This window comes from Chiloscyllium plagiosum, unplaced genomic scaffold (genome assembly GCF_037043375.1).
Source record: "Chiloscyllium plagiosum isolate Xiang-an unplaced genomic scaffold, Cpla_swu_hap1 HiC_scaffold_50, whole genome shotgun sequence".
In the NCBI taxonomy this organism is placed as follows: domain Eukaryota; kingdom Metazoa; phylum Chordata; class Chondrichthyes; order Orectolobiformes; family Hemiscylliidae; genus Chiloscyllium; species Chiloscyllium plagiosum.
The window spans coordinates 28,426,231-28,445,708 of record NW_028270188.1 but is presented as its reverse complement, the minus strand read 5'-3'; positions in this window follow the sequence as shown (position 1 = coordinate 28,445,708).

Sequence of the window (19,478 nt, the reverse complement as noted above, 5' to 3'; positions counted from 1 at the left end):
CTCTCTGTCCACCCCTCTCTCTCTCTGATCCCCCTCTCTCAGTCCCCCCGCTACCTCTCCCCATCTCTCTCTGTTCCCCTCTCTCTTCCACGCCCACTATCCACCCCTCTCTCTGTCCCTCTCTCTCAGTCCCCCTTCTCTCTGTCCCCCATACCTCTGTCCCCCCCTCTCAGTCCCACTCTCTCTCTCCCTCTCTCTCTGTCCACCTCTCTCTCTGTTCCCCTCTCTCTGTCGCCCTCCTCTCTCTATCGCCATCTCTCTCTCTGTCCACCTCTCTCTCTGTACCCAACTCTCTGCCCCCTCTCTCTGTCTCCCCTCTCTCTGTCACCCCATCTCTCGGTGCTCACTCTCTCTGTCCCCCTCTCTCTGTCCCACCTCTCTCTCTGTACCCCTCTATCTCTACCCCTCTCTCTGTCCCCCCACATTCTGTTCCCTCTCTCTGCCCACCCCCCTCTCTCAGTACCCCTCTCTTTGTCCCACGCTCTGTCCCCTTCTCTCTTCCCCCTACTCTGTCCCTCCACTCTGTCCACCCAATCTCATTCCCCCCACTCTCTGACACCTTCTATCTCCCCCTCTGTTTCCCCCTCTCTCTATCCTCCACTCTTTCTCCCCTCTCTCAGCCCCCCTCGATGTCCCCCTCTTTCTGACCCCTCTCTCTGTCCCCCACTCTCTCTGTACCCCGTTCTCTGTCCACACCTCTCTGTCCCCTTCTCAGTAGCGCCTCTCTCTCTCTCCCTCCCTCTGACCCCCTCACTCTGTACCCCCTCTCTCTCTCCCTCTCTCTGTCCCACTCTGTCTGTCCTCCTCTCTCTGTCGCCCCATTTCTGTACCCCTCTCTCTGCTCCCATACTCTCTGTCCCCCTCTCAGTCCCCATTCTCTGCCCCCCGCTCTCAGTTCCCCCTCTCTCTGTCCACCTCTCTCTGTCCCCCTCTCTCTGTCCCCCTCTCCCTGTCCCCCTCTCCAAGTCCCCCTCTCTCTGTCCCCCTCTCTCTGCCCCACTCTCTCTCTCCCCTCTCTCTGTCTCCCCTCTCTCTGTCCCCACTCTCTCTGCCACCCCTCTGTTTCCCTCTCTCTGTACCCCTCTCTCTCTGTGCCCCCGCTCTCTTCCCCTCTTTTTGTGCACCGCCTGCCTTTCCCCCTCTGTCCCCCTCACTTTGTCTCCCCCCTAGCTGTCCCCTCTCTCTGTCCCCACCTCTATCCGTCCCCCCTTTCTCTCGATCCCACTCTCTCTGACGGCCCCCTCTGTTCACCGCTCTCTCTGTCCCCATTTCTCTGTCCACCGCTCTCTCTGTTCCCCCTTTCTCTGTACCCCTCTCTCACTGTCCCCACACTCTCTGTACCGCACTCACTGTCCACCGTCTCTCTGTCCACCCCTGTCTCATCTCCCCCTCTCTCTGTCCACTCTCCCCGTCTCACATCTCTCTCTGTCCCCCTGCTCTCTGTCCCCCTCTCTCTGTCCCCACTCTCTCTGTCCCCCCTCTGTCCCCCTCTCTCTGTACCCCTCTTTCTCTGTGCCCCCGCTCTCTGTTCCCCTCTTTTTGTGCACCGCCTGCCTTTCCCCCCCTGTCCCCCTCACTTTGTCTCCCCCCTCGCTGTCCCCTCTCTCTGTCCCCACCTCTATCTGTCCCCCCTTTCTCTCGATCCCACTCTCTCTGCCGGCCCCCTCTGTTCACCACTCTCTCTGTCCCCCTTTCTCTGTCCACCGCTCTCTCTGTTCCCCCTTTCTCTGTACCCCTCTCTCACTGTCTCCACATTCTCTGGACCCCTCTCACTGTCCACCGTCTCTCTGTCCACTCCTGTCTCATTTCCCCCCTCTCTCTGTCTACTCTCCCCATCTCACATCTCTCTCTGTCCACTATCCCTCTGCCGCCTCTGTCCAACCATCTCTCTGTCCACCCTCTCTATCCTCCTACTCTCTGTACCCCCCTCTGTTTGCCTCCTCTCTCTGTCTCCCCCTCCTTCCATCCCGCTGTCCCCCTGTTCCTTATCTCTCTGTCCCCCTCTCTCTCTCCCTCTCTCTGCCCCCCTCTCTCTGTCCCACCTATCTCTGCCCCCCTCTCTCTGCCCCCCTCTCTCTGCCCCCCTCTCTCTGCCCCACACTCTCTGTCCCCCCTCTCTGTGTCCCCCTCTCACGGTCCCCTCTTTCTCTGTTCCCAAACTCTCGGTCCCCCTCTCTCTGTCACACCCCTCTATACCCCCTCTCTCTGTCACCTCTCTCTGTCTCCTTCTCTCTGATCTCCCTCTCTGTCCCTCTCTCTCTGTCCCCTTTCACTCTGCCCCCTTCTCTCTGTCCCCTTTCACTCTGCCCCCTTCTCTCTGTCTCCCCTCCTTCTGTCCCCCCACTCTTTGTCGCCCCTCTGTCTCTTCCCCCTCTGTCTGTCCCCCTCTCTCTGTCCCTCTCTCTCTGTGCCCCACTCTCTGTTCCCCACTCACTGACCCTTCTGTCTCTGTCCCCCATCTCTCTGAACACCGTTTCAAAGTACCCCCTTCTTTGTCGCACACTCAGGGCCCCCTCTCTCTGTCCCCATCTCTCTGAACCCTCTCTGTCTGTCCCCCATCTCGCTGTCCCCCCTCTCTCTGACCCCACTCTCTCTGTCCCCCTCTCTTTCCCCCCTTTCCGTGACCCTCACTGTGACCCACTCTGTCCCTCGCCGTCTATCCCCTTTCGCTCTGTTCCCTTCTCTCTGACACACTCTGTCTCTTCCCCCTCTCTCTCCCCCTGTGCTTACCTCCTCTCTCTGTCCTCATCTCACTGTGCCCCCTATCTGTGTCCACCCACTCTCTGTCCCCCCACTCTCTGTCCCCCTCTCTCTGTCCCCCTCTCTCTGTCCCCTCTCTCTGTCCCCCTCTCTCTGTCCCCTCTCTCTGTCCCCCTTTCTCTGATCTCCCTCTCTGTCCCCTTTCACTCTCTGTACCCCGACTCTCTGTCTCCCCTCTTTCTGTCCCCCACTCTTTGTCCCCCTCTATCTCTTCCCTCACTTTCTCCCCTCTCTCCGTCCCCCTCCTCTGTCCCTCTCTCTCTGTGCCCTACTCTCTGTTCTCCACTCTCTGAGCCTCCTCTCTCTGTCCCCATCTCTCTGACCCCCACTCTCTGCCCCCCCACACTCTGCGCCACCGTCTCTATTCCCCCTGTCCTCCTCTCGCTGCCCCCCGTGTCTCTGTACCACCCTCTTTGTCGCTCACTCAGTATCCCCCTCTGTCTGCCCCCCCTCTCTGTCCCACTCTCTCTGTACCCCTCAATCTGAACGCTCTCTCTCTGTCCCCCATCTCGCTGCCCCCCCGACCCCACTCTCTCAGTCCCCATCTGTCTGGCCCCCATCTCTGTTCACCCTCTCTCTGATCCCCCCCCCCATCTGTCTCCCTCTGTCTGTGCACCTCACTTTATCCCCCTCTCTCTGTCCCCTTTCTCTCTGTCCCCTTCTCTTTGACCCCCTCTTTCTGTTCCTCACTCTCTGTCCCCCCTTCTCTCCCCATCTCTCTGTCCCCCTCTCTCTGTCCCCCTCTCTCTGTCCCCCTCTCTCTGTCCCCTCTCTCTGTCCCTCTCATTCTATCCCCTTTCTCTCTGTCCCCTTCTGTCTGTCCCACCTCTTTCTGTCCCCCCACTCTCTGTCCTCCCTCTGTCTCTTCCTCCTCTTTCTCTCCCTCTCTCTCTGCCCCCTCTCTCTGTTCACACTCTCTGAGCCCCTCCCTCTCTGTCCCTGTCTCTCTCTGACCCACCTCTCTCTATCCCCCACTCTCTGTCCCCGCTCTCTGACCCCCATCTCTCTGCCACACCTCTCTGTACGCCTTTCTCTGACACCCCTCTCTCTGTCCCTCTCACTGTACCCCCACTCTCAGTACCCCTCTCATGTCCACCATCTCTCTGTCCACTCCTGTCTCAGTTCCCCCTCTCTCTGTCCACTCTCCCCGTCTCACATCTCTCTCTGTCCCCTATCGCTCTCCCCCTCTGTACCCCCTTCTCTGTTCCCCTCTCTCTGTCTCCCCTCTCTTTGCCTCCTCTCTCTGTCTCCCTCTCCTTCCATCCCGCTGTCCCCCTGTTCCTTATCTCTCTGTCCTCCTCTCTCTCTCTGCCCTCTCTCTGTCCCCCTCTCTGTCTGTCACCATCTCTCTGTCGCCCTTCTCTCTCTGTCCCCCCTCTCTCTGTCCCCCTCTCTCTGTCCCCTCTCTCTGTCCCCCTCACTCTGTCGCCCGTCTGTCTGTCGCCCTTCTCTCCCTGTCCCACTCTCTCTGTCCCGCACTCTCTCTGTACCCCTTCTCTCTCTGTACCGTCACTCTCTCTGACCCTCTCTCTATGCCCTCTCTTTCTATACCATCATTCTCTCTCTGTCACCCCCTCTCTACCCACCCTCGCTCTGTCCCCCCTCTCTCTGTACACCCCTCTCTCTGATCCCCTATCTCTGTCCCCCTGCTACCTGTCCCCCTCTCTCTCTCTTCCCCTCTCTCTTCCCCCCTATCCACCCCTCTCTCTGTCCCTCTCTCTCAGTCCCCCTTTTCTCTGTCTCCCCATACCTCTGCCCCCTCTCTCAGTCCCACTCTCTCTCTCCCCCTCTCTCTGTCCACCTCTCTCTGTACCCAACTCTCTGTCCCCCTCTCTCTGTCTCCCTTCTCTCTGTCACCCCCTCTCTCGATCCTCACTCTCTCTGTCCCCGTCTCTCTATCCCACCTCTCTCTCTACCGCTCTCTCTGTGCCCCCACTCTCTGTTCCCTCTCTCTGTCCACCCCCCTCTCTCAGTACCCCTCTCTCAGTACCCCTCTCTCTGTCCCCCGCTCTGTCCCCTTCTCTCTTTCCCCCTACTCTGTCCCTCCACTCTGTCCACCGAATCTCAATCGCCCCACTCTCTGACCCCTTCTATCTCCCCCTCTCTGTTTCCCCCTCTCTCTATCCTTCTCCCTTTCTCCCCACTCAGCCCCTGCTCTCTGTCACCCTCTTTCTGACCCCTGTCTCTGTCCCCCACTCTCTCTGTGCCCCGCTCTCTGTCCACACCTCTCTGTACCCTTCTCAGTAGCGCCTCTCTCTCTCTCCCCCTCCCTCTGACCCACTCTCTCTGTTCCCCCCTCTCTCTCCCTCTCTCTCTGTTCAACTATGTCTGTCCTCCTCTCTCTGTCGCCCCATTTCTGTACCCCTCTATTTGGCCCCTCACTCTCTGTCCCCCTCTCAGTCCCCATTCTCTGCTCCCGCTCTCTGCCCCCACTCTTTCCTCCCTCTCTGCCCACTCTCTCTGTCTCTCTCTCTCTGCCCCACTCTCTCTCTCCCCTCTCTCTGATCCCTCTCTCTGTCCCCACTCTCTCCGTCCTCCCTCTGCCCCCTCTGTCTGTACCCCTCTCTCTCTGTGCCCCCGCTCTCTGTACCCCTCTCTCTGTGCACAGCCTGTCTTTCCCCCTCTGTCCCCCTCACTCTGTCTCCCCTTTCGCTGTCCCCTCTCTATGTCCCCACCTGTATCTGTTTCCCCTTTCTCTGTACCCCTCTCTCACTGTCCACACACTCTCTGTACCCCTCTCACTGTCCACCGTCTCTCTGTCCACCCCGTCTCATTTCCCCCCTTTCTCTGTCCACTCTCCCCGTCTCACATCTCTCTCTGTCCCCTATCCCTCTCCTCGCCTCTGCCCAACCATCTCTCTGCACCCCCTCTCTATCCCCCTACTCTCTGTCCCCCCTCTGTTTGCCTCCTCTCTCTGTCTCCCCCTCCTTCCATCCCGCTGTCCTCATGTTCCTTATCTCTCTGTCCCCCTCTCTCTCCCTCTCTTTGACGCCCTCTCTCTCTGTCCCCATCTCACTGTCGCCCTTCTCTACCTCTCCCCCTCTCTCTGCCCCCCTCTCTCTGCCCCTCTCTTTCTGTCACCCCGTCTCTCGGTACCCCTCTCTCTGTCCCCCCTCTCTTTGGCCCACCTCCCTCTGTCCCCCTTTCTCGGTCCTCCCTCTCTCTGTCCCTCTTCACTCTGTCCCTTTTCTCTCTGTCCTCCTCTCTCTTTCACCCTCTCTCTGTACCACTCTCTCTGTCCACCCGCTCATTGTTCCCCCCTCTCGCTCTTTCCTCGCTCTGCCCCACTCTCTCTGTCCACCCCTCTTTCTCTGATCGCCCTCTCTCTGTCCCCTACGCTACCTGTCCCCCTCTCTCTCTGTTCCCCTCTCTCCTCGCCCCCCTCTATCCACCCCTCTCTCTGTCCCCCTCTCTCTCAGACCCCCTTCTCTCTATCTCCGCAAACCTGTGTCCCCCTCTCTCAGTCCCACTCTCTCTCTCCCCCTCTCTCTGTCCACCTCTCTCTCTGTTCCCTTCTCTCTGTCGCCCTCCTCTCTCTATCGCTCTCTCTCTGTCCACCTCTCTCTGTACCCAACTCTCTGCCCCCCTCTCTCTGTCTCCCCTCTCTCTGTCACCCCCTCTCTCGGTCCTCACTCCCACTGTCCCCCCTCTCTCTATCCCACCTCTCTGTCTGTATCCCTCTCTCTCTACCGCTGTCTCTGTCCCCTCACTCTCTGTTCCCTCTCTCTGTCCACCCCCCTCTCTCAGTACCCCTCTCTCTGTACCCCGCTCTGTCCCCTTCTCTCTTTCCCCCTACTCTGTCCCTCCACTCTGTCCACCCAATCTCATTCCCCCTCTCTCTGACCCCTTCTATCTCTCCCTCTCTGTCTCCCCCTCTCTCTATCCTTCTCTCTTTCTCCCCGCTCAGCCCCCCTCGCTGTCCCCCTCTTTCTGACACCTGCCTCTGTCCCCCACTCTCTCTGTGCCCCGCTCTCTGTCCACACTTCTCTGTCCCCTTCTCATTAGCGCCTCTCTCTCTCCCCCTCCCTCTGTCCCCCTCTCTCTGTACCCCTCTCTCTGTGCACCGCCTGTCTTTCCCCCTCTGTCCCCTCTCTCTGTCCCCATCTGTATCTGTCCCCCTTTCTCTCGATCCCAGTCTCTCTGACGGCCCCCTCTGTTCACCGCGCTCTCTGTTCCCCCTTTCTCTGTACCCCTCTCTCACTGTCCCCACACTCTCTGTACCCCTCTCACTGTCCACCGTCTCTCTGTCCACCCCGTCTCATTTTCCCCCTCTCTCTGTCCACTCTCCCCGTCTCACATCTCTCTCTGTCCCCTATCCCTCTCCCCGCCTCTGTCCAACCATCTCTCTGTCCCCCCCTCTGTTTGCCTCCTCTCTCTGTCTGCCCTCCTTCCATCCCGCTGTCCTCCTATTCCTTATCTCTCTGTCCCCCACTCTCTCTCCCCCTCTCTGTGACCCTCTCTCTCTCTGTCCCCATCTCTCTGTCGCCCTTCTCTCCCTGTCCCCCTCTCTCAGTCCCCCTCTCTCAGTCCCCCTCTCTCTGTCCCCCTCTCTCTGTCAGCCCGTCTCTCAGTCCCCCTCTCTCTGTCCCCCCTCTCTTTGGCTCACCTCTCTCTGTCCCACCTCTCTCTGTCCCCCTCTCTCTGTCACCCCGTCTCTCAGTCCCCCTCTCTCTGTCCCCCCTCTCTTTGGCCCACCTCTCTCTGTCCCCCTTTCTCGGTCCTACCTCTCTCTGTCCCTCTTCACTCTGTCCCTTTTCTCTCTGTCCCCATCGCTCTTTCCCCCTCTCTCTGTCCCACTCTCTCTGCCCATTCGCTCATTGTTCCCCCCTCTCTCTTCCCTCGCTCTGTCCCCCCTCTCTCTGTCCACCCCTCTTTCTCTGATCGCCTCTCTCTGTCCCCCCCGCTTCCTGTCACCCTCTCTCTCTGTCCCCCCTGTGCCCCACGCTCTCTGTACCCCTCTCTCTGGGCACCATCTCTCTCCACCCCCTCTGTTCCTCTCACTCTGTCTCCCCCCTCTCTCTGTTCCCCGCGCTCTCTGTCACCCCTTTCTCTGTACCCATCTCTCACTGTCCCCCCACTCTCTGTACCCCTCTCATGTCCACCGTCTCTCTGTCCACTCTCCCCGTCTCACATCTCTCTCTGTCCCCTATCGCTCTCCCCCTCTGTCCCCCTCTCTGTTCCCCCCTCTCTATCCTCCACTCTCTGTCTCCCCTCTCTATGCCTCCTCTCTCTGTCGCCCTCTCCTTCCATCCCGCTGTCCCCCTGTTCCTTATCTATCTGTCTCCCTCTCTCTCCGCTCTCTCTGTCCCCCTCTCTGTCTATCCCCATCTCTCTGTCGCCCTTCTCTCCCTATCCCCCTCTCTCTGTCCCCCTCTCTCTCTGTCCCCCTCTCTCTGTCACCCCGTCTCTCAGTCCCCCTCTCTCTGTCCCCCCTCTCTTTGGCCCACCTCTCTCTGTCCCCCTTTCTCGGTCCTACCTCTCTCTGTCCCTCTTCACTCTGTCCCTTTTCTCTCTGTCCCCATCTCTCTTTCCCCCTCTCTCTGTCCCACTCTCTCTGCCCATTCGCTCATTGTTCCCCCCCTCTCTCTTCCCTCGCTCTGTCCCCTCTCTCTCTGTCCACCCCTCTTTCTCTGATCGCCTCTCTCTGTCCCCCCCGCTTCCTGTCACCCTCTCTCTCTGTCCCCCCTGTGCCCCACGCTCTCTGTACCCCTCTCTCTGGGCACCATCTCTCTCCCCCCCCCTCTGTTCCCCTCACTCTGTCTCCCCCCTCTCTCTGTTCCCCGCGCTCTCTGTCCCCCCTTTCTCTGTACCCATCTCTCACTGTCCCCCCACTCTCTGTACCCCTCTCATGTCCACCGTCTCTCTGTCCACTCTCCCCGTCTCACATCTCTCTCTGTCCCCTATCGCTCTCCCCCTCTGTCCCCCTCTCTGTTCCCCCCTCTCTATCCTCCACTCTCTGTCTCCCCTCTCTTTGCCTCCTCTCTCTGTCTCCCTCTCCTTCCATCCCGCTGTCCCCCTGTTCCTTATCTATCTGTCTCCCTCTCTCTCCGCTCTCTCTGTCCCCCTCTCTGTCTATCCCCATCTCTCTGTCGCCCTTCTCTCCCTATCCCCCTCTCTCTGTCCCCCTCTCTCTCTATCCCCCTCTCTCTGTCCCCCTCTCTCTGTCGCCCGTTCCTCTGTCGCCCTTCTCTCCCTGCCCCCCTCTCTCTGCCCCCTCTCTCTGTCACCCCGTCTCTTGGTCCCCCTCTCTCAGTCCCCTCTCTCTGTCCCGCACTCTCTGTGCACCCCCTCTCTCTGTACCGTTTCTCTCTCTGTATCGTCACTCACTCTGACCCTCTCTCTTTCCCCCCTCTCTCTATGCCGTCTCTCTCTCTCCCCCCTTTCTGTCCACCCTCGCTCTGTCTCCCCCTCTCTCTGTCCACCCCTCTCTCTCTCTGATCCCCCTCTCTCAGTCCCCCCGCTACCTCTCCCCATCTCTCTCTGTTCCCCTCTCTCTTCCACGCCCACTATCCACCCCTCTCTCTGTCCCTCTCTCTCAGTCCCCCTTCTCTCTGTCCCCCATACCTCTGTCCCCCCCTCTCAGTCCCACTCTCTCTCTCCCTCTCTCTCTGTCCACCTCTCTCTCTGTTCCCCTCTCTCTGTCGCCCTCCTCTCTCTATCGCCCTCTCTCTCTCTGTCCACCTCTCTCTCTGTACCCAACTCTCTGCCCCCTCTCTCTGTCTCCCCTCTCTCTGTCACCCCATCTCTCGGTGCTCACTCTCTCTGTCCCCCTCTCTCTGTCCCACCTCTCTCTCTGTACCCCTCTATCTCTACCCCTCTCTCTGTCCCCCCACATTCTGTTCCCTCTCTCTGCCCACCCCCCTCTCTCAGTACCCCTCTCTTTGTCCCACGCTCTGTCCCCTTCTCTCTTCCCCCTACTCTGTCCCTCCACTCTGTCCACCCAATCTCATTCCCCCCACTCTCTGACACCTTCTATCTCCCCCTCTGTTTCCCCCTCTCTCTATCCTCCACTCTTTCTCCACTCTCTCAGCCCCCCTCGATGTCCCCCTCTTTCTGACCCCTCTCTCTGTCCCCCACTCTCTCTGTGCCCCGTTCTCTGTCCACACCTCTCTGTCCCCTTCTCAGTAGCGCCTCTCTCTCTCTCCCTCCCTCTGACCCCCTCTCTCTGTACCCCCTCTCTCTCTCCCTCTCTCTGTTCCACTCTGTCTGTCCTCCTCCCTCTGTCGCCCCATTTCTGTACCCCTCTCTCTGCTCCCATACTCTCTGTCCCCCTCTCAGTCCCCATTCTCTGCCCCCCGCTCTCAGTTCCCCCTCTCTCTGTCCACCTCTCTCTGTCCCCCTCTCTCTGTCCCCCTCTCCCTGTCCCCCTCTCCAAGTCCCCCTCTCTCTGTCCCCCTCTCTCTGCCCCACTCTCTCTCTCCCCTCTCTCTGTCTCCCCTCTCGCTGTCCCCACTCTCTCTGCCACCCCTCTGTTTCCCTCTCTCTGTACCCCTCTCTCTCTGTGCCCCCGCTCTCTTCCCCTCTTTTTGTGCACCGCCTGCCTTTCCCCCTCTGTCCCCCTCACTTTGTCTCCCCCCTCGCTGTCCCCTCTCTCTGTCCCCACCTCTATCCTTCCCCCCTTCTCTCGATCCCACTCTCTCTGACGGCCCCCTCTGTTCACCGCTCTCTCTGTCCCCATTTCTCTGTCCACCGCTCTCTCTGTTCCCCCTTTCTCTGTACCCCTCTCTCACTGTCCCCACACTCTCTGTACCGCACTCACTGTCCACCGTCTCTCTGTCCACCCCTGTCTCATCTCCCCCTCTCTCTGTCCACTCTCCCCGTCTCACATCTCTCTCTGTCCCCCTGCTCTCTGTCCCCCTCTCTCTGTCCCCACTCTCTCTGTCCCCCCTCTGTCCCCCTCTCTCTGTACCCCTCTTTCTCTGTGCCCCCGCTCTCTGTTCCCCTCTTTTTGTGCACCGCCTGCCTTTCCCCCCCTGTCCCCCTCACTTTGTCTCCCCCCTCGCTGTCCCCTCTCTCTGTCCCCACCTCTATCTGTCCCCCCTTTCTCTCGATCCCACTCTCTCTGCCGGCCCCCTCTGTTCACCACTCTCTCTGTCCCCCTTTCTCTGTCCACCGCTCTCTCTGTTCCCCCTTTCTCTGTACCCCTCTCTCACTGTCTCCACATTCTCTGGACCCCTCTCACTGTCCACCGTCTCTCTGTCCACTCCTGTCTCATTTCCCCCCTCTCTCTGTCCACTCTCCCCATCTCACATCTCTCTCTGTCCACTATCCCTCTGCCGCCTCTGTCCAACCATCTCTCTGTCCACCCTCTCTATCCTCCTACTCTCTGTACCCCCCTCTGTTTGCCTCCTCTCTCTGTCTCCCCCTCCTTCCATCCCGCTGTCCCCCTGTTCCTTATCTCTCTGTCCCCCTCTCTCTCTCCCTCTCTTTGACGCCCTCTCTCTCTGTCCCCATCTCTCTGTCGCCCTTCTCTACCTCTCCCCCTCTCTCTGCCCCCCTCTCTCTGTCCCCCTCTTTCTGTCACCCTCTCTCTCGGTCCCCCTCTCTCTGTCCCCGCTCTCTTTGGCCCACCTCTCTCTGTCCCCCTTTCTCGGTCCTACCTCTCTCTGTCCCTCTTCACTCTGTCCCTTTTCTCTCTGTCCCCCTCTCTCTTTCCCCCTCTCTCTGTCCCACTTTCTCTGTCCACCCGCTCATTGTTCCCCCCACTCTCTCTTTCCTCGCTCTGCCCCCTCTCTCTGTTCACCCCTCTTTCTCTGATCGCCCTTTCTCTGTCCCCCTCGCTACCTGTCCCCCTCTCTCTCTGTTCCCCTCTCTCTTCGCCCCTCTCTATCCACCCCTCTCTCTGTCCCCCTCTCTCTCAGTCCCCCTTCTCTCTGTCTCCGCATACCTATGTCCCCCTCTCGCAGTCCCACTCTCTCTCTCCCCCTCTCTCTGTCCACCTCTCTCTCTGTTCCACTCTCTCTGTCGCCCTCCTCTCTCTATCGCTCTCTCTCTGTCCACCTCTTTCTGTACCCAACTCTCTGCCCCCCTCTCTCTGTCTCCCCTCTCTCTGTCACCCCCTCTCTCGGTCCTCACTCCCTCTCTCCCCCCTCTCTCTATCCCACCTCTCTCTCAGTATCCCTCTCTCTCTACCGCTCTCTCTGTCCCCCCACTCTCTGTTCCCTCTCTCTGTCCACCCCCCTCTCTCAGTACCCCTCTCTCTGTACCCCGCTCTGTCCCCTTTTCTCTTTCCCCCTACTCTGTCCCTCCACTCTGTCCACCCAATCTCATTCCCCCCACTCTCTGACCCCTTCTATCTCCCCCTCTCTGTCTCCCCCCTCTCTATCCTTCTCTCTTTCTCCCCCCTCAGCCCCCCTCGCTGTCCCCCTGTTTCTGACACCTGTCTCTGTCCCCCACTCTGTCTGTGCCCCGCTCTCTGTCCACACCTCTCTGTCCCTTTCTCTTTAGCGCCTCTCTCTCCCCCTCCCTCTGTCCCCCTCTCTCTGTACCCCTCTCTCTCTGTGCCCCCGCTCTCTATACCCCTCTCTCTGTGCACCGCCTGTCTTTCCCCCTCTGTCCCCCTCACTCTGTCTCCCCCCTCGCTGTCCCCTCTCTCTGTCCCCATCTGTATCTGTCCCCCATTTCTCTCGATCCCACTCTCTCTGACGGCCCCCTCTGTTCACTGCTCTCTCTGTTACCCCTTTCTCTGTACCCCTCTCTCACTGTCCCCACACTCTCTGTACCCCTCTCACTATCCATCGTCTCTCTGTCCACCCCGTCTCATTTTCCCCCTCTCTCTGTCCACTCTCCCCGTCTCACATCTCTCTCTGTCCCATATCCCTCTCCCCGCCTCTGTCCAACCATCTCTCTGACACCCCTCTGTTTGCCTCCTCTCTCTTTCTCCCCTCCTTCCATCCCGCTGTCCTCCAGTTCCTTATCTCTCTGTCCCCCACTCTCACTCCCCCTCTCTCTGACCCCTCTCTCTCTGTCCCCATCTCTCGTCGCCCTGCTCTCCCTGCCCCCCTCTCTCAGTCCCCCTCTCTCTGTCCCGCTCTGTCTTTCCCCCTCTCTCTGTCCCCCTCTCTCTGTTCCCCTCTCTCTGTCACCCCGTCTCTCAGTCCCCCTCTCTCTGTTCCCCCTCTCTTTGGCCCACCTCTCTCTGTCCCTCTTTCTCGGTCCTACCTCTCTCTGTCGCTCTTCACTCTGTCCCTTTTCTCTCTGTCCCCCTCTCTCTTTCCCCCTCTCTCTGTTCCACTCTCTCTGTCCACCCGCTCATTGTTCCCCCCTCTCTTTCTTTCCTCGCTCTGTCCCCCTCTCTCTGTCCACCCCTCTTTCTCTGATCGCCATCTCTCTGTCCCCCCCGCTACCTGTCCCACTCTCTCTCTGTTCCCCTCTCTCTTCGCCCCCCTCTATCCATCCCTCTCTCTGTCCCCCTCTCTCAGTCCCACTCTCTCTCCCCCTCTCTCTGTCCACCTCTCTCTCTGTTCCCCTCTCTCTGTCGCCCTCCTCTCTCTATTTCTCTCTCTCTGTCCACCTCTCTCTGTACCCAACTCTCTGCCCCCCTCTCTCTGTCTCCCCTCTCTCTGTCACCCCCTCTCTCAGTCCTCACTCCCTCTGTCCCCCTCTCTTTATCCCACCTCTCTCTCTGTATCCCTCTCTCTCTACCGCTGTCTCTGTCCGCCCACTCTCTGTTCCCTCTCTCTGTCCACCCCCCTGTCTCAGTACCCCTCTCTCTGTCCACCGTCTCTCTGTCCACCCCGTCTCATTTTCCCCATCTCTCTGTCCACTCTCCCCGTCTCACATCTCTCTCTGTCCCCAATCCCTCTCCCCGCCTCTGTCCAACCATCTCTCTGTCCCCCCCTCTGTTTGCCTCCTCTCTCTGTCTCCCCTCCTTCCATCCCGATGTCCTCCTGTTCCTTATCTCTCTGTCCCCCACTCTCTCTCCCCCTCTCTCTGACCCCTCTCTCTCTGTCCCCATCTCTCTGTCGCCCTTCTCTCCCTGTCTCCCTCTCTCAGTCCCCCTCTCTCTGTCCCCCTCTCTCTGTCCCCCCTCTCTTTGGCCCAACTCTCTCTGTCCCCCTTTCTCGTTCCTCCCTCTCTCTGTCCCTCTTCACTCTGTCCCTTTTCTCTCTGTCCCCCTCTCTCTTTCCCCCTCTCTCTGTCCCACTCTCTCTATCCACCCGCCAATTGTTCCCCCCTCTCTCTCTTCCCTCGCTCTGTCCCCCCTCTCTCTGTCCACCCCTCTTTCTCTGATCGCCCTCTCTCTGTCCCCCCCCGCTTCCTGTCACCCTCTCTCTCTGTCCCCCCTGTGTCCCCCGCTCTCTGTACCCCTCTCTCTGGGCACCATCTCTCTTTCTCCCCCTCTGTTCCCCTCACTCTGTCTCCCCTCTCTCTGTCCCCCGCACTCTCTGTCCCCCCTTTCTCTGTACCCATCTCTCACTGTCCCCACACTCTCTGGACTCCTCTCATGTCCACCGTCTCTCTGTCCACTCTCCCCGTCTCACATCTCTCTCTGTCCCCTATTGCTCTCCCCGCCTCTGTCCAACCATCTCTCTGTCCTCCTCTCTCTATCCCTCACTCTCTGTCTCCCCCTCTGTTTGCTGACTCTCTCTTTCTCCCCCACCTTCCATCCCGCTGTCCCCCTGTTCCTTATCTCGCTGTCCCCCTCTCTCTCTCCCCCTCTCTCTCTCCCCCTCTCTCTCTCCCCCTCTCTTTTTGTCCCCATCTCTCTGTCGCCCTTCTCTCCCTGTCCCCCTCACTCTGTCCCCCTCTCTCTGTCCCACTCTCTCTGTCCCCCCGTCTCTCGGTCCCCCCTCTCTCTGTCCCCGCTCTCTTTGTCCCAACTCTCTCTGTCCCCCTTTCTCGGTCCTCCCTCTCTCTGTCCCTCTTCACTCTGTCCCTTTTCTCTCTGTCCCCCTCTGTCTTTCCCTCTCTCTCTGTCCCCCTCTCTCTGTCCACCCGCTCATTGTTCCCCTCTCTCTCTCCACTCGCTCAGTCCCCCCTCTCTCTTTCCACCCCTCTTTCTCTGATCCCCCTCTCTCTATCCCCCCCAGTACCTGTCCCCCTCCCTCTCTGTTCCGCTCTCTCTTCCGCCCCTCTCTATCCACTCCTCTCTCTGTCACCCTCTCTCTGTGCCCCCGCTCTCTGTCTCCCCATCTCTCTGTCCACCCCTCTCTCTGTCCACCCGTCTCTCTGTGCTCCCGCTATCTGTTCCCCCTCTCTCTGTCCCACTCTCTCTCTCCCCCCTCTCTGTCCCCTCTATCTCTGTTCCCATCTCTCTCTCGCCCTCCTCTCTCTTACGCCACCTCTCTGTCCACCTCTCTCTCTCCCCTCTCTCTGTCCCCTCTCTCTGTCCCCCCTCTCTGTCCCCCCCTCTCTCTCTCTCTCCCACTCTCTCTACCCTCTGTCTGTCCCCCCATTCTCTGTTCCCTCTCTCTGTCCCCCACTCTCTGTTCCCTCTCTCCGTCCACCCTCCTCTCTAAGTACTCATCTCACTGTGTTCCCTCACTCTCTCTGTCCCCTCTCTCTCCATAACTCTCTCTCTCTGCTCCCACTCTCTCTCTCACCCCTCTCTCTACCCCCTTTCTGTCCCCCTTTCTCTATCCCCTCTCTCTGTCGCTCCTTCTCTCTGTCCCTCCCTCTGTTCGGCCCCTCTCTCTGCCCCCTCTCTGTCCCCCCACTCTGTCCCCCATACTTTGCCTCCACTCTTTGTCTCCTTCTATCTTCCCCTCTCTCTCCTCGCCCTTTGTCCTCCGCGCTCTGTCCCCCTCTCTCACCCCCTCTTTGGACCACCCTTCTCTGTCCCATCTCTCTGTCCCGCTCTCTCTGTTCCGCTTCTATTTCCCCCTCTATCCCCCATCCTCTGCCCCCTCTCTGCACCTCAATTTTTTTGTCCCCACTCTCTCTTTCCCCTCCTCTCTGTCCCCCTCTCTCTGTGACACCCCCTCTGCTCCTCCTCTGTCCCCTTCTCTCTGTCCCACTCTCTCTGTCCCCCCTCTCTCTGTCCCCCCTCTCTGCCCCCCTCTCTGTCCCCCTCTCTGGCCCCCTCTCTCTATCCCCCAACTCTCTGTACCCTCTCTCTGCCCCCCTCTCTTTGACCCGTCCCCTCTCTCCCCCTCTCTGTCCCCTCTCTCTTTCCACGTCTCTATGTCCCCCCTCTCTGTGCCCCCCTCTCTCCCCCCTCTCTGTCCCCCCTGTCCCTTCCTTCTCTGTCCGCTGTCTCCCCTCTGAACCCATCTGTCTGGTTTCCCTCTCTCTGTCCCCTCTCTCTCTATCCCCCATCTCTCTGACCCCTCTCTGTACCCCACTTTTTCTGTCCCCACTCTCTCTTTCCCCCCTCTCTGTCCCCCTCTATCTGTGCATCCCTATCTGCTCCCCCTCTGTCCCCATCTCTCTGTCCCCCCTCTCTCTGTCCCCCCTCTCTGGCTCCCTATCTCTGTCCCCCTCTTTGGCCCCCTCGCTCTGTCCCCCATCTCTCTGTCCCCTCTCTTTCTCCCCCCCCTCTCAGCCCCCCTCGCTGTCCCCCTCTTTCTGACCCCTCTCTCTGTCCCCCACTCTCTCTGTGCCCCGCTCTCTGTCCACACCTCTCTGTCCCCTTCTCAGTAGCGCATCTCGCTCACTCCCCCTCCCTCTGACCCCCTCTCTCTGTTCCCCCTCTCTGTCTCCCTCTCTCTGTCCCACTCTGTCTGCCCTCCTCTCTCTGTCGCCCCATTTCCGTACCCCTCTCTCTGCCCCCTCACTCTCTGTCCCCCTCTCAGTCCCCATTCTCTGCCCCCGCTCTCTGTTCGCCCTCTCTTTCCTCCCTCTCTGCCCCACTCTCTCTCCCCTCTCTCTGTCCCCACTCTCTCTGTCCCCCCTCTGTCCCCCTCTCTCTGTACCCCTCTCTCTCTGTGCCCCCGCTCTCTGTACCCCTCTTTCTGTGCACCGCCTGCCTTTCCCCCTCTGTCCCCTTCACTCTGTCTCCCCCCTCGCTGTACCCTCTCTCTGTCCCCATCTCTATCTGTCCCCCCTTTCTCTCGATCCCACTCTCTCTGACGGCCCCCTCTGTTCACCGCTATCTCTGTCCCCCTTTCTCTGTCCACTGCTTTCTCTGTTCCCCCTTTCTCTGTACGCCTCTCTCACTGTCCACCGTCTCTCTGTCCACCCCTGTCTCATTTTCCCCCTCTCTCTGTCCAGTCTCCCCATCTCACATCTCTCTCTGTCCCCTATTCCTCTCCCCGCCTCTGACAACCATCTCTCTGTCCCCCTCTCTCTATCCCCCACTCTCTGTCTCCCCCTCTGTTTGCCGCTTCTCTCTGTCTCCCCCTCCTTCCATCCCGCTGTCCCCCTGTTCCTTATCTCTCTGTCCCCCTCTCTCTCTCCCCCTCTCTCTGTCCCCCTCTCTCTGTCCCCCTCTCTCTCTGTCCCTATTTGTGGGCGGCACGGTGGCACAGTGGCACAGTGGTTAGTACTGCTGCCTCACAGCGCCAGAGACCCGGGTTCAATTCCCGCCTCAGGCGACTGACTGTGTGGAGTTTGCACGTTCTCCCCGTGTCTGCGTGGGTTTCCTCCGGGTGCTCCGGTTTCCTCCCCAGTCCAAAGATGTGCAGGTCAGGTGAACTGACCATGCTAAATTGCATGCAGTGTTAGGTAAAGGGTAAGTGTAGGGGTATGGGTGGGTTACGCTTCGGCGGGTCGGTGTGGAGTTGTTGGCCGAAGGGCCTGTTTCCACACTGTAATGCAATCTAATCTAATCTAATCTCTCTGTCGCCGTTCTCTCCCTGTCCCCCTCTCTCTGTCCCCCCGTCTCTCGGACCCCCTCTCTCTCCCACCTCTCTCTGCCCCCCTTTCTCGGTCCTCCCTCTTCACTCTGTCCCTTTTCTCTCTGTCCCCCTCTCTCTGTCCACCCCTCTTTCTCTGATCCCCCTCTCTCTATCCCCCCAGTACCTGTCCCCCTCTCTCTCTGTCCCCCTCTCTCTGAGCCCCCGCTATCTGTCTCCCCATATCTCTGTCCACCCCTCTCTCTGTGCCCCCGCTATCTGTTCCCACACTCTCTCGTCCCCTCTCTCTCTGTTCGCATCTCTCTCTCGCCCTCCTCTCTCTATCGCCATCTCTCTGTCCACCTCTCTCTGTCACCCCCTCTCTCTGTCCCCCTCTCTTTGTCCCCCCTCTCTCTGTCCCCCTCTCTCCGTCCTCACTCTCTCTGTCCCCTCCTCTCTGTCCCCCTCTCTCTCTGTCTCCCACTCTCTCTACTCTCTGTCTGTCCCCCCACTCTCTGTTCCCTCTCTCTGTCCCCCACTCTCTGTTCCCTCTCTCGGTCCACCCTCCTCTCTCAGTACTCCTCTCTCTGTGTTCCCTTACTCTCTCTGTCCCCTCTCTCTCCATAACTCTCTCTCTCTGCTCCCCCTCTCTCTCTCACCCCTCTCTCTCTACCCCCTTTCTGTCCCCCTCTCTCTATCCCCTCTCTCTGTCGCTCCTTCTCTCTGTCCCTCCCTCAGTTCGACCCCTCTCTCTGCCCCCCTCCCTATCCCCCCACTCTGTCCCCCATACTGTGCCCACACTCTTTGTCCCCTTCTAACTTTCGCCTCTCTCTCCCCCTCCCTTTGTCCTCCGCGCTCTGTCCCCCTCTCTCTCCCCTCTTTGTACCACCCTCTCTCTGTCCCCCTCTCTCCGTCCCGCTCTCTCCTTCCCCCCTCTGACCCCGCTCTCTATCCCCCATCTCTCTGCACCCAACTTTTCTGTACCCAATCTCTCTTTCCCCCTCTCTGCCCCCCTCTTTCTGTGCTCCCTTCTCTGCTCCCCCTCTGTCCCCCATCTCTCTGTCCCACTGACTCTGTCTCCCATATCTCTGTACCCCCTCTCTGGCCCACACTCTCTGTCCCCCCTCTCTCTGAACCCTCTCTCTCTGTCCACGTTTCTCTGTCCCCCCTCTCTGTGCCTCTTCTCCCTCTCCCCCTCTCTGTTCCACCTCTGTCCCTTCCTTCTCTGTTCCCCCGTCCCCCTCTGTCCCCCCTCTCTCTGTTTCCCCTCTCTCTGTCCCTCTCTCTCTGTCTCCCTCTCTCTGTGCCCCCCTCTGTTCCGCCTCTCTCTGTCCCCTCGTTCTGTGTCCTCCCCTCCGTCCCCACCTCTCTCCATCCCCCCACTCTCTGTCCCCCACTCTCAGTCCCTCTCTCTCTGACCCCCAGAATCTCCCACTCTCTCTGTCGCCCTCTCTCCCCCCCCCCCCTGTCACCCTCTCTCGGTCCTCCCTCGCTCTGTCCCCCCTCTCTCTGTCCCGCCTCACTCTGTCATCCCTCTCTCTCTGTCCCCCATTTCTCTCTCCCCTATCTCTGTCCCCCGATCTCTGTCCACACTCTCTATCTATCCCCTCTCTCTCTCTGTTCCCCCCTCTCTCGGACCCCCATTTTTCCCCCTCTCACTCTGTCCCCCCCCCTCTGGATCCCCCCTTCTCTGTCCACCCTCTCTCTGTCCACCATCTCTCTTCACCCCACTCTGTCTGCCCCCCCCTCGGCCCGCCCCTCTCTCGGCACCCTCGCTGCAGTCCCCTCTCTCTCCCCAATCTGTTCCCCACTCTATCCCCCCACTCTTTGTCCCCCCACTCTCTGTCCCCCCACTCTCTGACCCCTTCTAGCTCCCACCTCTCTCTGTCCCCCGCTCTCTGTCCCCTGCTCTCTGTCCCCCTCTCTTTGTACCCCCCTCTCTGTCCGCCCTCTCTCTGCCCCCCTCTCTCTGCCCCCCCCTCTGCCCCCCTCTCTCTGCCC